Source organism: Thamnophis elegans, chromosome 2 (assembly GCF_009769535.1).
Source record: "Thamnophis elegans isolate rThaEle1 chromosome 2, rThaEle1.pri, whole genome shotgun sequence".
Taxonomy (NCBI): Eukaryota; Metazoa; Chordata; class Lepidosauria; order Squamata; family Colubridae; genus Thamnophis; species Thamnophis elegans.
The window spans coordinates 159,777,758-159,790,036 of NC_045542.1; the positions used below are offsets into that span (position 1 = coordinate 159,777,758).

The 12,279-nt window shown below is 42.1% G+C and overlaps 2 pseudogenes; both read left to right on the forward strand.

Annotated features, from left to right (window-relative positions):
• LOC116503602 overlaps positions 1–12,279 on the forward strand; it is a 359,386-nt pseudogene that overhangs the window by 338,637 nt on the left and 8,470 nt on the right.
• Positions 1,744–9,901, forward strand: LOC116503809 (annotated as a pseudogene).

Genomic DNA, 12,279 nt, shown 5'->3' on the forward strand with positions numbered 1-12,279 from the left:
ACGAGGGAGAATGCACCAGGAATGCTATGCACTTCCTGTGAATCTCCTCTGATGTGGGTAGCCATTCTGGATAGCCCTCAACCCTGGTGATGTGAAGCGAAAGGCATGGCGGGCGCCAGACAGCTGGGAGGTGGCCCAGACACCAACCACCACTTTTATAAACGGAATGAGGACAGCTGGGAGGTGCTCCGGTGGGTGTTAGCGAATGCAGCACTAGGAACTATGGAGGATTGACTCCTTACCACTCAAGGCATAATCACGGGGGAGGTGCTGCATCGTCAGATGGTTGAGGGGGATGAGCTTCTGGATTTGGTGTGACATGGATGGGGAAATTGGAGCCACGGGAGTGTAATTTGAATAAATCCTTATTGGAGTCATGGGGTGTAATTTGAATAAAGCTTTATAAAGGTGGTCGGGAGCACAGAGCAGTAGCTCTAACAATTTTCCTTTGTTTGCATTTGCAACTTGGTGATCAGTTCGTGCCGGCATGGATTAAACAGAGTTCTGATCTGCATTACTGTTCAGAGTCTTTGCTGTCTGTCCGGAACCTGACAGTTTCTTAAGGCAGTAACAAACCAGTAAGGCAAAGGGCCCGTCCTGTGAAGGACTATATCCAAGACTTTCATCGCTTGGTGGGAAAAGTGTGTGGTTGGCAAGAACATTGGGTTCTGCACTATTTTAAGGGAGGCCTTGACCGGCCGCTATGGCAGGCCTGTATGTGCCAAGGATTGCCTTACCGATTACAGCCATGCTTCCAGTCGGCCACAGAACTGGATGTTGAGTTTCGAGAGGATTGATGAGGAGAGAGTGAGGTGATGAGGTGAGTTCGGGGCCAAAAGCCTCCTCCCAGGTGACAGGTTCCACCCGGGGAGCCCAGGCTACAGCCGTGAAAGCCACATCTGTGGTGGTACCTAGGACGGTGTCAACCGTGCCACCGAGGCACATTTTTCCGGTGTGGGAAGCCGGGTCACCAGGCAGTGGAGTGTTCCAAGGTTGGTACAAGGGTGTCAGCCAGAACCAGAGTACAAAGCAAGGGACCATGAGAAAAACCATGAAGTCTCTGTCAGAGACACTACGGGGAACTATACAAATGCCACCGGCGACCCCATGCGGTGGGTTGGATGATCTGACAGTGTGATGTATGTGGCTACAATGGAGTTGGGTCATTTGTAGTTCAACATACTTTATATGCTGCCCATCTCACTCCACAAAGTGACTGTGGGTACTTCTGATGACATCGGGCACGTTCAGTTTTGCCAACTTCTCCAGATTGTTGCAAAGTTCTAGAGGACTGAAATTTCCATAATGAGGAATACACATTAGCTTATAAGTCCGAAGAGCATTGAAGTTCCATAAAACTACATAGAGTTTAGTCTGTCTCTTTCTCTTTCTGCCAAGTTAGATTCATGAGAATGAAAGTGACTTCTGTGTGCTGACATTGCAAACATCAAGCAAGAAGGGAGACCTTTGGTTGATTGATTTACAAAAAAACCCTAATAAAATAATATGAAATTAAGAAAAACTACTTCAGAAAATAACTTCAGTTTCTGACAGACAGAAGTCAGGAGAAGCGGCTCTTGGATGTTGAGATCATCATATCAACAAATCAAGGAAATTTATTTGGTAAAAGGCCTATTATTATTATTATTATGTGGGAAACTCATGATAGATAGATGATAGCTAGATAGCTAGCTAGCTAGATAGATAGATAGGGATTAGATTAGATATAGATATAGATATCAATGTATCCTGTGTGGAAAAAGCTTCATGATGAAGAATTCCTCTCTCACAAAATAAGCCAGAATTTTGATTCTCCACAAAGATTTCCTCAATGTTGGAAAGACCAGAGATGATTCTTAGACATTAAAAAGAGGAAAATTTGGAAACTGCTGGAGACGACACAGCCTTTCTAGGCAGGCAATGTTAGAGGGGCATTTTTCTTCTAGTCCAACGCCCATCATCCGAGTCACACATGGAACATGATGCCCTCCGTCTCCTCTGGCGCCGCTGGGAGGATCTTCCAGTGGGCGTCATCGGTAGCCGTTGGAAGAGCCTGGCAAAGATCCCTCCCCCTCCCGCTTCCCAAGAAAACTGAGCATGCGCCTCTTTCTTTCCCGTCACAAGGGTTCTCCTGGCCATTCCCCGCCCCCGAAAAGGGCTGGGAGCGCATCTGAGTTTTCTCTCGTGTCCGATCCGGTTCCTCTTCCCTCTGAGCCTTAAGGTGAGTTTTTTCTCAGAAGTCCAACAGTTTGCGGGGAAATCTTACACGGATGGAGGTCGGCTTTGCAAAACTAATTTCTACTTTCAGATCAGTCTTGACTCCTGGACAATTTCCTGCATATTTAGTGGCTCCCGTTTTCAGAAAGGGATTCCCTCTCCTCCTTTTTTCTAGGCTGAGAGAATCGACCTGCCGAAGTCGCTCCTGCTGCCTTTGCATGCAAGGCTGCAACTCCGTGTGCAAGGAATTGCATATAAGTTGTGCAAGGACTGGGACTCGGTTTCCTGGTTTCGAGGAAGACTTTGCGCCAGGAGATTGATGTGCGAAGTAAGAATTATCCCTATAAAAGATAGAGCAGTGGTAATGCCATGTTTAGCCTCCAGACGCTTTATTGGAATATAAAGTAAGACATTATGTAAGAATGTTGTCAGTACTTACAATAACAAGTTTATCTCGCACAACTGGTTAACAATAGCTGGCAGGTTAGGCTTCCTGTAGTCTTCCTTTAAATAACAATGCTGACTATAGGGGCAGCTGCCCAACAGGATGGAGAATACGTCAAAAGGGATGGAGATTACTTGAAATGAGTAAAAGAGATAGGATGGAAGTTACGGGAAGAGGACCCTTACACAAGCAGAATTTAGCCAATAGGATGGCAATAACAAGGCCGAGCTTCTGAAAATGTGTATAACTATCATGTATTTCAATGGAAGATGTCCTCCTTGGCTCCGCCATATGAGCATGGAAGTCCCTTTTGCAAAATAAAGATAATAAATGGCTCTATGTTATTGTTCAGCTGCCTCTTGGTAATTCTATACCAATGGGGTTAATCCCTAGGGGTTATTCTGACATGAAGAAAGAGATTTATGATTCCGATTCTATAGAAGGGACATAATAATAATAGAATAAGTACACTACATTGCCAAAAGTATTCGCTCACCTGCCTTTACTCGCATATGAACTTATATTGGCTCCCAATAGATGTTCAGGTGCAATTTAAGTTTCCTGGTTATTGCCTTTAAAGCTTTAGATACTATAGAAACGAGCTACTTGCAGGGCTACCTGCTCCCCTCAACCTCTGCCTGCCCCACCCATTCCCATATGGACATGCCCCATGCTCCAGATCTCTGCTGACTGAAGTCTAATGGATGTTGTTACAAATTCTCTACCCAATAACTCATATTAATACAGAACAGATAAATGACAATCAGTCTGATAAAATCCAGACTAACTATAATTAGCACAAAGAATAATGAAAAAAGTCATTAATTTGGAGAAGTCACGTTATAACTGATATGCATCTGTAGGATAATAAAAATGAATGAAGCATGGAGTAGACTAAGGAAATATCTAGCCGCATTATGGGCACTAATGCAGTGTCAGTGACTCAATACTGTGAGCTCACTGTTGTGAGCCCCCCAGGGTCCCAATGGGAGTGAGCGGCATACAAATTTTATTAAACTTGGAACTTGAACTTGGAACAATGAATCTAAAGGGGGAAAAATACAGCAATTCAGTCGGGAAGACACAATCACAGGTTAAATACTGTAGGTTCCTATGCGAGTAAAGGCAGGTGAATGAATACTTTTGGCAATGTAGTGTATAATTAATGGGGCATAATAATAGAATCAGGAGAATTAGTTTAACTTCTCTTTCGCTTATACAAGAATTGATTTGCTTCTGCCACTAATAAAATTAAGCACCACTTCTGCTTGTTTCTCTGTACCACCCTCTGGTGCATGTCTCAAACAAGAAGCAGGGTGTGTCCCTGGCCGGGCAAATACCTGTGTCGCTAAGCCCCCAACCCTCTGTAGTCAGTCTTCCCAATAAGATACCCCCTCCTTACAGATATTGCTGGATTTCTTTATTTTTCTTTTGGGGGGAGCAGGAGGAGGAAGAGGTTGCTCAGTATTCAGATTTGTCACCTCACCATATTGAACATGGTATGTTTTGCATTTCAGATATATAAGTGGGAAATCTTTCCTGGTTCCCCTGAGTCGAGAGCATTTTGTGGGGAAAGAGAGCTGAATGGCCTTTAGGTGATTTGGCCAGACCTCTTCTGATTATAATACTTGGGGAGATCCATCTGGATTAGAGACCAAAGAGAAGATGGAGGGACAAAGCCCAGCAGATGCAGGAGCTGGAGAAGGCCGTCCAGCTACTCAGCCATGGAGCTATAGGAAGAACGGGCCAAGTTCTGGGCAGACGAGCCAAGAAGAGGAAGCCAACACTTCAGAGGTCCAATCCTGTGACTTCAGAAAAGTGCAGTTCCAGGAGGGGAAGAGTCCCCGAGATGTTTGCAATCAGCTTCACCGCCTTTGTTGTGAATGGCTGCAGCCGGAAAGAAACACCAAGGCTCAGATGCTGGACCTGGTCCTCCTGGAGCAGTTCCTGGCTGTCCTTCCCCCAGAGATGGAGAAATGGGTGCGGGAGTGTGGAGCGGAGACCAGTTCCCAGGCCGTGGCCCTGGCTGAAGGCTTCTTGCTGACCCAGGAGGAGGAAAAGATGCAAGAAGAATTGCAGGTGCAAGAATATTAACAGTTCTAAAGAGCAGCTCTCTGAATTTGTGAATCCTTTTTTGCAGAGTTTTCTGGGATTGTTAACATTTTCTTCCAGAAAATGTTTTTGGGACAATTTTTCCATTCTGTTTCGAGTTTCAGCAATGGACAGTGGGGTCTTCTGGTTTAAAGGTGCAGTATGATAATTCACTAATACTGTTTCTTTGTTTCTCGTATCACATCATCTCCAGAAATCCTTGGAAGCTATGACTGAGTGTCCCAAGGGGAGAAAAGATTCATTCAGGTCTTCTCAAGAGCTGCTCTTCAGAGAGACCTTACACGAAGATCAAAGCCACAATACTAAGCCAGGTAAGAAAATCTTTTTCTGTGTGATGTGACTCCAACATTTAGCTGATTCTTTTGCACCTCTTGATTGGAACCTGTCTCGTTATAACAAATCTGCTTCATCCATTTTTCCCTTACAGAGAGTAGAAAGCTGTCCTTGATAATTTTAGAATCTCCTCCTCTTTGTGGTGAGGCTGAAGGATTGGCTCAACCACTACTTCAGGTAAGGAGGAAGAAGATCAGAAAAGGTCCATGAATCTTGGTTGGATTTCATTTTTGTTCTAGAGTTTATTGTAATAAATTGTTGCTTCTAAGCAATACGAATCTGACATCGGGTCATTCTAAACTGAGATGCACCTGACCTATCTCTCCCTTCTGAGGGGATCCTTTGTGAGACGCTTTCTCCACCTCTCCTGCTTCGCCATCAGATTTCATCGACTAGTTTGTTGTCAGCATCGGGGCTCTTCCTTCTGCCTCCCAGGGTTATTTTCACATACCATTACAAAAATAAATTACTCTTTTCTGCCTTTTCAAAAGAATCTTTGGGACAACCGTGGCCTGATGACTGAGAATCTCTGTAGACATATACTATTATAAGTGATCTCATTCTGAATTTTGCACAAGATGCCCATTTTGTTCTCTGAATATCTCCTTGAATTGGTGGAAAAAAACTGCCAAATTATGTTTGGGATTATCTGTTAATAATAGGGGAAATTGTTTCCTTGTTCAGGGTGTTGTGTCTTTTGAGGACGTGGCTGTGTATTTCTCCAAGGAGGAGTGGTCTCAGTTGGATCCTTCCCAAAAAGCTCTCCATGGGGAAGTCATGCTGGAGAATTCCAGGAATCTGTCTTCTCTGGGTAAGAGCCCTGTCTGTGCAGAGCAACGTCGAGAAATTATGGGGTGGGGGGGCTTAGATGTTAGTTCTGATAAAACATCACTTATTTATTTATATCCTGCCTTTATTTTTGTAAATAATAAATATAGCAGAGAAACCCAATATTCCTTCCTCCAGCTGTTTTTTCCCTACCACAATCACCTTGTGAAATGGATGAGCTGAGAGAGACTGGCCCAAAATCACCCAGCCAGCCTAATGCTACATGAGTACTCACAGTCACCCAGTAACTAGCCTGGTGCGTTAACTGTTTCACCAAACTGAATTTATAGAGGGAGGAAATTTATTGAAATAAAAATTGGAAAACTGCATAGCATTCCTTTTTACATAAAGGAATTGGTTTTTTAATACTTTCTCTCATAAAATACAACATTTCATGCCACAGAAGATTTAAGTGAGAATCTGTGGACAGACTACACATAGGGATGATGTTGTTGTCCCAGTATGGTACTGTGTCCAGTTGTCCTCACGGGTTTGTGGCACCATGGAATAGTTCCATGTCACAGATTAGATCAGGATTGTGTCTTAGATTCATTGTGATGTCACTCAATCCTGTTATATAAGGATCAATAGGGATATACTTGGAAATGGATTCTTCCTAAAACTTAGTTCATGTTTGACAACGAAGCAACCAAAATATATTAATGATTCTGTGGCTGAATTTCAGAAGAAGAGGTTTGATTGTTCCCTTTTCTAGCTACATTTCATTTTCAATTTTCTTTTTGAAGGCTTTAATGGGCAAGAGAAGAAGAATTGCAATGAGGAATGTCAAGCCTTCTATCTGAAAAAGGAAAAGAGGAAATTTGCAGATCAGATGCAATCAAAGAGTTATGAAACAAAGCAATCACAAAGTGGAATTAAAAAAGGCTTTCCTCGGGTCAGTTGGCTTCCTAACCGTAGAAACATCGATATGGGAGAAAAACCATATCAATGCATGGAGTCTGGAAAGAGCTTTAATAAATCCGATCATCTTATTTCTCAAGAAAAGACACATTCAGACAGGAAATCGTATACCTGCAGGGTGTGTGGAAAGACCTTCTGTAATAATGACTCTCTTAGAACTCACGAAAGGAATCACAAAGGAGAACAACTTTACAAATGCATGGAGTGTGGGAAGAACTTTATTAATAAGGGTAATCTTAATTCTCATAAGAGGATCCACACAGGTGAGAAACCATATCAGTGCATGGAGTATGGGAAGAGCTTTAGTACGAAATATGCTCTGATTCACCACAAAACTATCCATACGGAAAAGAAGGCATATCAATGTATGGAGTGCAGAAAAACCTTCTGTTATTATTACTCTCTTATAAGACATCAAAGAAATCACAAAGGAGAAAAACCTTATAAATGCACAGAGTGTGGAGAGACCTTTACTTGTAGCATTAATCTTAATTCCCACAAGAGGATCCACACAGGAGAGAAACCATATCAATGCATGGACTGTGGAAAGACCTTTTCTTGTACCAGTGATCTTAATTCCCATAAGAGGAATCACATGGAAGAGAAGCCATTTCAATGTGTGGAATGTGGAAAGGGCTTTAAGTGGAATTCTGCTCTTACCTCCCACAAAATGATCCACACAGGAGAGAAGCCATATCAATGAGCCAAGGTGGCGCAGTGGTTAAATGCAGCACTGCAGGCTACTGCTAGATCAGCAGTTCAGCGGTTCAAATCTCACCGGCTCAGGGTTGACTCAGCCTTCCATCCTTCCGAGGTGGGTAAAATGAGGACCCAGATTGTTGGGGGCAATATGCTGACTCTCTGTAAACCGCTTAGAGAGGGCTGAAAGCCCTATGAAGCGGTATATAAGTCTACTGCTATTGCTAATGCATGGAGTGTGGAAAGACCTTTACTTGTAGCAGTAGTCTTAATTCCCACAAGAGGATCCACACAGGAGAGAAGCCATATCGATGCATGGAGTGTGGAAAGACCTTTACTTGTAGCAGTAGTCTTTATTCCCACAACTTGATCCACACAGGAGACAAGCCTTTTAAATGCATGGAGTGTGGAAAGACCTTTCCTCGTATCAGTCGCTTTAATTCCCACAAGAGGATCCACACAGGAGAGAAGCCATATAAATGCATGGAGTGTGGAAAGACCTTTACTTGTAGCAATAGTCTTAATTCCCACAAGAGGATCCACACAGGAGAGAAACTGTATGAATGCATGGAGTGTGGAAAGACCTTTGCTTATAACAGTCACCTTGATTCCCACAAGAGGATCCACACAGGAGAAAAGCCATATCAATGCATAGAATGTGGAAAGAGATTGAGTAGTAAATATGGTCTGATTTACCATAAAAGCACCCATGCAGAGAAGAAGCCATATCAATGCATGGAGTGTGGAAAGACCTTTACTTATAACAATAATCTTACTTCCCACAAAAGGATACATACAGGAGAGAAGCCATATAAATGTGTGGCATGTGGGAAGCGCTTTAAGTGGAATTCTGCTCTTACCTCCCACAAAAGGATTCACACAGAAGAGAAACCATATCAATGCATGGAATGTGGAAAGAGTGTCTCTCTTTTTGAATCTCTTCTAAAACATTAAAGGAATCACAAAGGAAAAAAACCACATAAATGCCTGGAGTGTGGAAAGAGCTTCAGTTGTAACAGTAATCTTAATTCCCACCAAAGGATCCACACAGGAGAGAAGCCATATAAATGTGTGGAATGTGGAAATGCCTTTAAGTGGAAAGCTGGTCTTATCTACCACAAAAGGATCCACACAGGAGAGAAATCATATCAATGTAAGGAGTGTGGAAAGAGCTTTAATAATAGCCATCATCTCTATTCTCACAAGAAGATCCACCCAGGTGAGAAGCCATAGCAATGGATGGAATGTGAAAATACTTTTCATTGTAGTAGTAATCTGAATTCCCATAAAAGGATCCATGCAGGAGCAAAGCCATGTATATCTTTGTGCAATGTGGAAAGGGCTTTAAAAAGAGTTTTGATCTCACTTCCCATGAAAAAATCCATGGGGGGGGGGAACCATGGAGTGTGGCAAGACCTTTGCTAGGAGTAACTTTCTTTACTAACCATTGAAGCATCCACACGCAGGAGAAAAGATATTAATAAAGGGCGAGTTCAATAGAAACACAGGTTTATGACTGCAGTTGAGCCCAAAATTCCAATTGCTAAGCAAAACACTTGTGTTAGTTGTGCTCCATTTTACAACTCTTTTGGCTACATTTGTTAAGTTAATCATTGCAGTTTTTAAGTTAGTAACACTATTGTTAAGTGAATCTGGCTTTTCCATTTATTTTGCTTCTGATTCTGGTCTTCTGGTTCATGTGACCATGTTTGAACAGTCATAAGTGTGAAAAAATGGTCGTAAGACCCTTTTTTCAGTACTGTCCTAACTTAGTAGTAGACAAACTGTTCTAAGTTGTGGACTATCTTTCTGGGAATTCAACATAATTCAACCAAAAGCAAGAGACCATTCTCACATATATATCAACGTATCGTATGTAAATAATTTTAGAATGATGAATTTGTCTCACGAAAGAAACAAGAATTAGAAGTGAAATCTCTGTTAAAAGACACTTTTTGAAGCATTAGAGCCAAAGTGGTGCAGTCGTTAGAATGCAGTATTGCAAGCTAATTCTGCTGATTGCCAGACGTTCAATTCTGACCAGAATTGAACCTTCCATTCTTCTGAGACCTATAAAATGAGGACCCAGATTATTGGAGGAAATATGCCGATTCTGTAAACAGTTTATGGAGTAGGCTCAAAAGAACCAGGCTTTGTGCTAGAGAGAGGAGTTAATTCTATTCTTTTTAAATCGCTTCTTAGCTCTACTTCTCTGGTTTTTCTTTCACTAATGTAGATAATCTCCTTGTTGTTCTTGCAGTGTCATCTTCAAATCCACACTAATCTCTTCAAACCTTGCAAGTGTTCAGCTCTTTTGGCTAGAAGAAGATTGACACTTAGTTTTGGATGACTGACATTGTCTTTCAAGTTCCTATTGATATTTCCTGAACTGTCTTCCCTACTGAAAAACTGAAATGAAACCTTTTTTTTTTTGCCTCATGGAATTTGAACTTTATGTGTACTTCTCAAGATTTCCCTTCCTGCATTTTGTAATTCCACCTTTCCTCCACCTATGAGACATTATTCTCCCATTCATCTCTCCATCATGGCACCTTGTTTTGAGATAAAACTTATAAAACTTCCATGAGTTTGAATTTTCTCTCCATTTTGTAACTTGTTTCCTTTTGATGCCCATTTTTCAAGCAAGATTGTTTCTTTAGGATTCTTCCCATTTTTGCTGCCACCACTTGCTATTTTGAACTTCTGTTAGCTGCCCAGAGTCATTAATTTATTTTTTAAAGTATTTTTATTATATAGTTTTCTTTGTTTTACATCACAGTTTCAACTTTGCAACAGTGATATACCGGTACATATCAACTTTTTTTTACATTATATATATACTATTATATCTCCTAATACCGTGTTTCCCCGAAAATTAGACAGGATCTTATTTCTTTTGACCCACAAAATATGGCTTGGGCTGTATTATCAGGGGAGGGCTTATTGTTTTGGGGTTGCCGGGCAGTTGCCCCTTTGCGAGCGGGCTCCCGAAGAGCTGGGCACAGCCTCAGGGATGAAGCAACCATGAGGTGACCATGCTCACGAGCAGCTGCCCGGCAAACCCCCTCTCCAGCCTGGCAGAGCGCCATTCACTGACCTAGGGGGTATTCCTAAGGCACCAAGCCACGTGCCTCTCTGCCCGGTCCTCAGCTCCCACGGCTTGGCACATTTGGGATACCCCCTAGGGCAGTGCATGGAGCTCTGCCCATCTGGGTCGGGTGCCATAGGGCCCACAACCATAGAGCGCACTCCTACAGTGGCCGCTGCTGGAAGAATCAGAAGCCGAGTTCTGGAGTTTGGAAGCCGGAGAAGTTATGCTCAGAGCGCAGTGGCAGCGGCGCCCTGGCCCTGCAGGGGGAGCTGGGCCAGGGCATGGTGAGGCTGGGAGGCATGTGAACTGGGGGTGGAACAAGCGCTCGCACAACCACCCTCTCCAGCCGGGCAGAGCTCCATGCACTGACCTGGGGGGTATCCTGACTGTGCCAAGCCGCGGGAGCTGGGGGGCAAGCAGAGTGCCACGTGTCTTGGCGTCTTAGGGATACCCCCTAGGTCAGTGAATGGCGCTCTGCCCGGCTGAAAAGGGGGTTGTCCAGGGGGCTTATTTTCATGGAGGTCCTTATATTTTTGCCCACGCAAAAAATGTGGCAAGACCCTAGTTTCAGGACAGGTTGTATTTTCGGGGAAACATGGTATACAGTATCATGTTCGTAGCTATTGTTTCCATATTTCTAACACAATTCTCTACATAATTATCATTCTAAGTATTTTATTTTACATTTTATAACATCCTACCATAATATTATTTACAATAAATATTTTATCTCTCATTATACTTATATTTATTTCTAATTTCTAGTTTGTTAATCGTCTTTCATTGTTAATTTTCAAATCTTTGCTTTGCATCTACTCTCTAACCTATTGTACCATATATCCCAAATTAAATAGTATTCTCTCTCTCCTTTGTCTTTAATTTCCATTGTCCACCTGTCCATCTCACCACAGTGTAATATTTTCTTTATTACCATTTATATTTCCATTTTTCCAATTTTGAGCACATACAATTCTAGCCGTTGCTATTACATGTAGCATTAAGTATTGGATCGTTTTATTATATTTCCCTGTCAACATGCCTAATAAAAAGAGCTCTGATTTTAAATGTTTTCTGTTTTACCATTTCCTCTAGCCACTTTTTTATCTTTATCCAGTACTTTTTTACCAAAGAACAGGTCCACCACATATGGTAGTATGTTCCCTGTTTCTGTTTGCATTTCCAATATTCTGGTGATCTGTTGGGGGACATTTTTGCTAGTCTTGCTGGCAGTAGGTGCTATCTATAGAACATTTTATATAAGTTTTCTCTATATGCTGCTGACATTGTCAATTTATAATTTCTTTCCCACAGCTTTTCCCTAATAGTGCATCATTGTAGACCTCTAACAGTAAAGGTTCTAGCGGTTCTTGTATGATTTTGTACAATTCTGTGGGAAGTCCATCTAGACCAGGAGTTTTATTATTTTTTTGTTTCTTAACTGCCTGAATTATTTCCGTTGTTGTTATTCTTTCATTTAGCATCGTTCTCATTGAATCAGTTCATTGATACAGTTACAATCAGAGAACCAAAACAATCAGAGAACCAAAACAATCAGAGAACCAAAACAACCAGAACCATTGAATCAGTTCATTGATACAGTTACAATCAGAGAACCAAAACAATCAGAGAACCA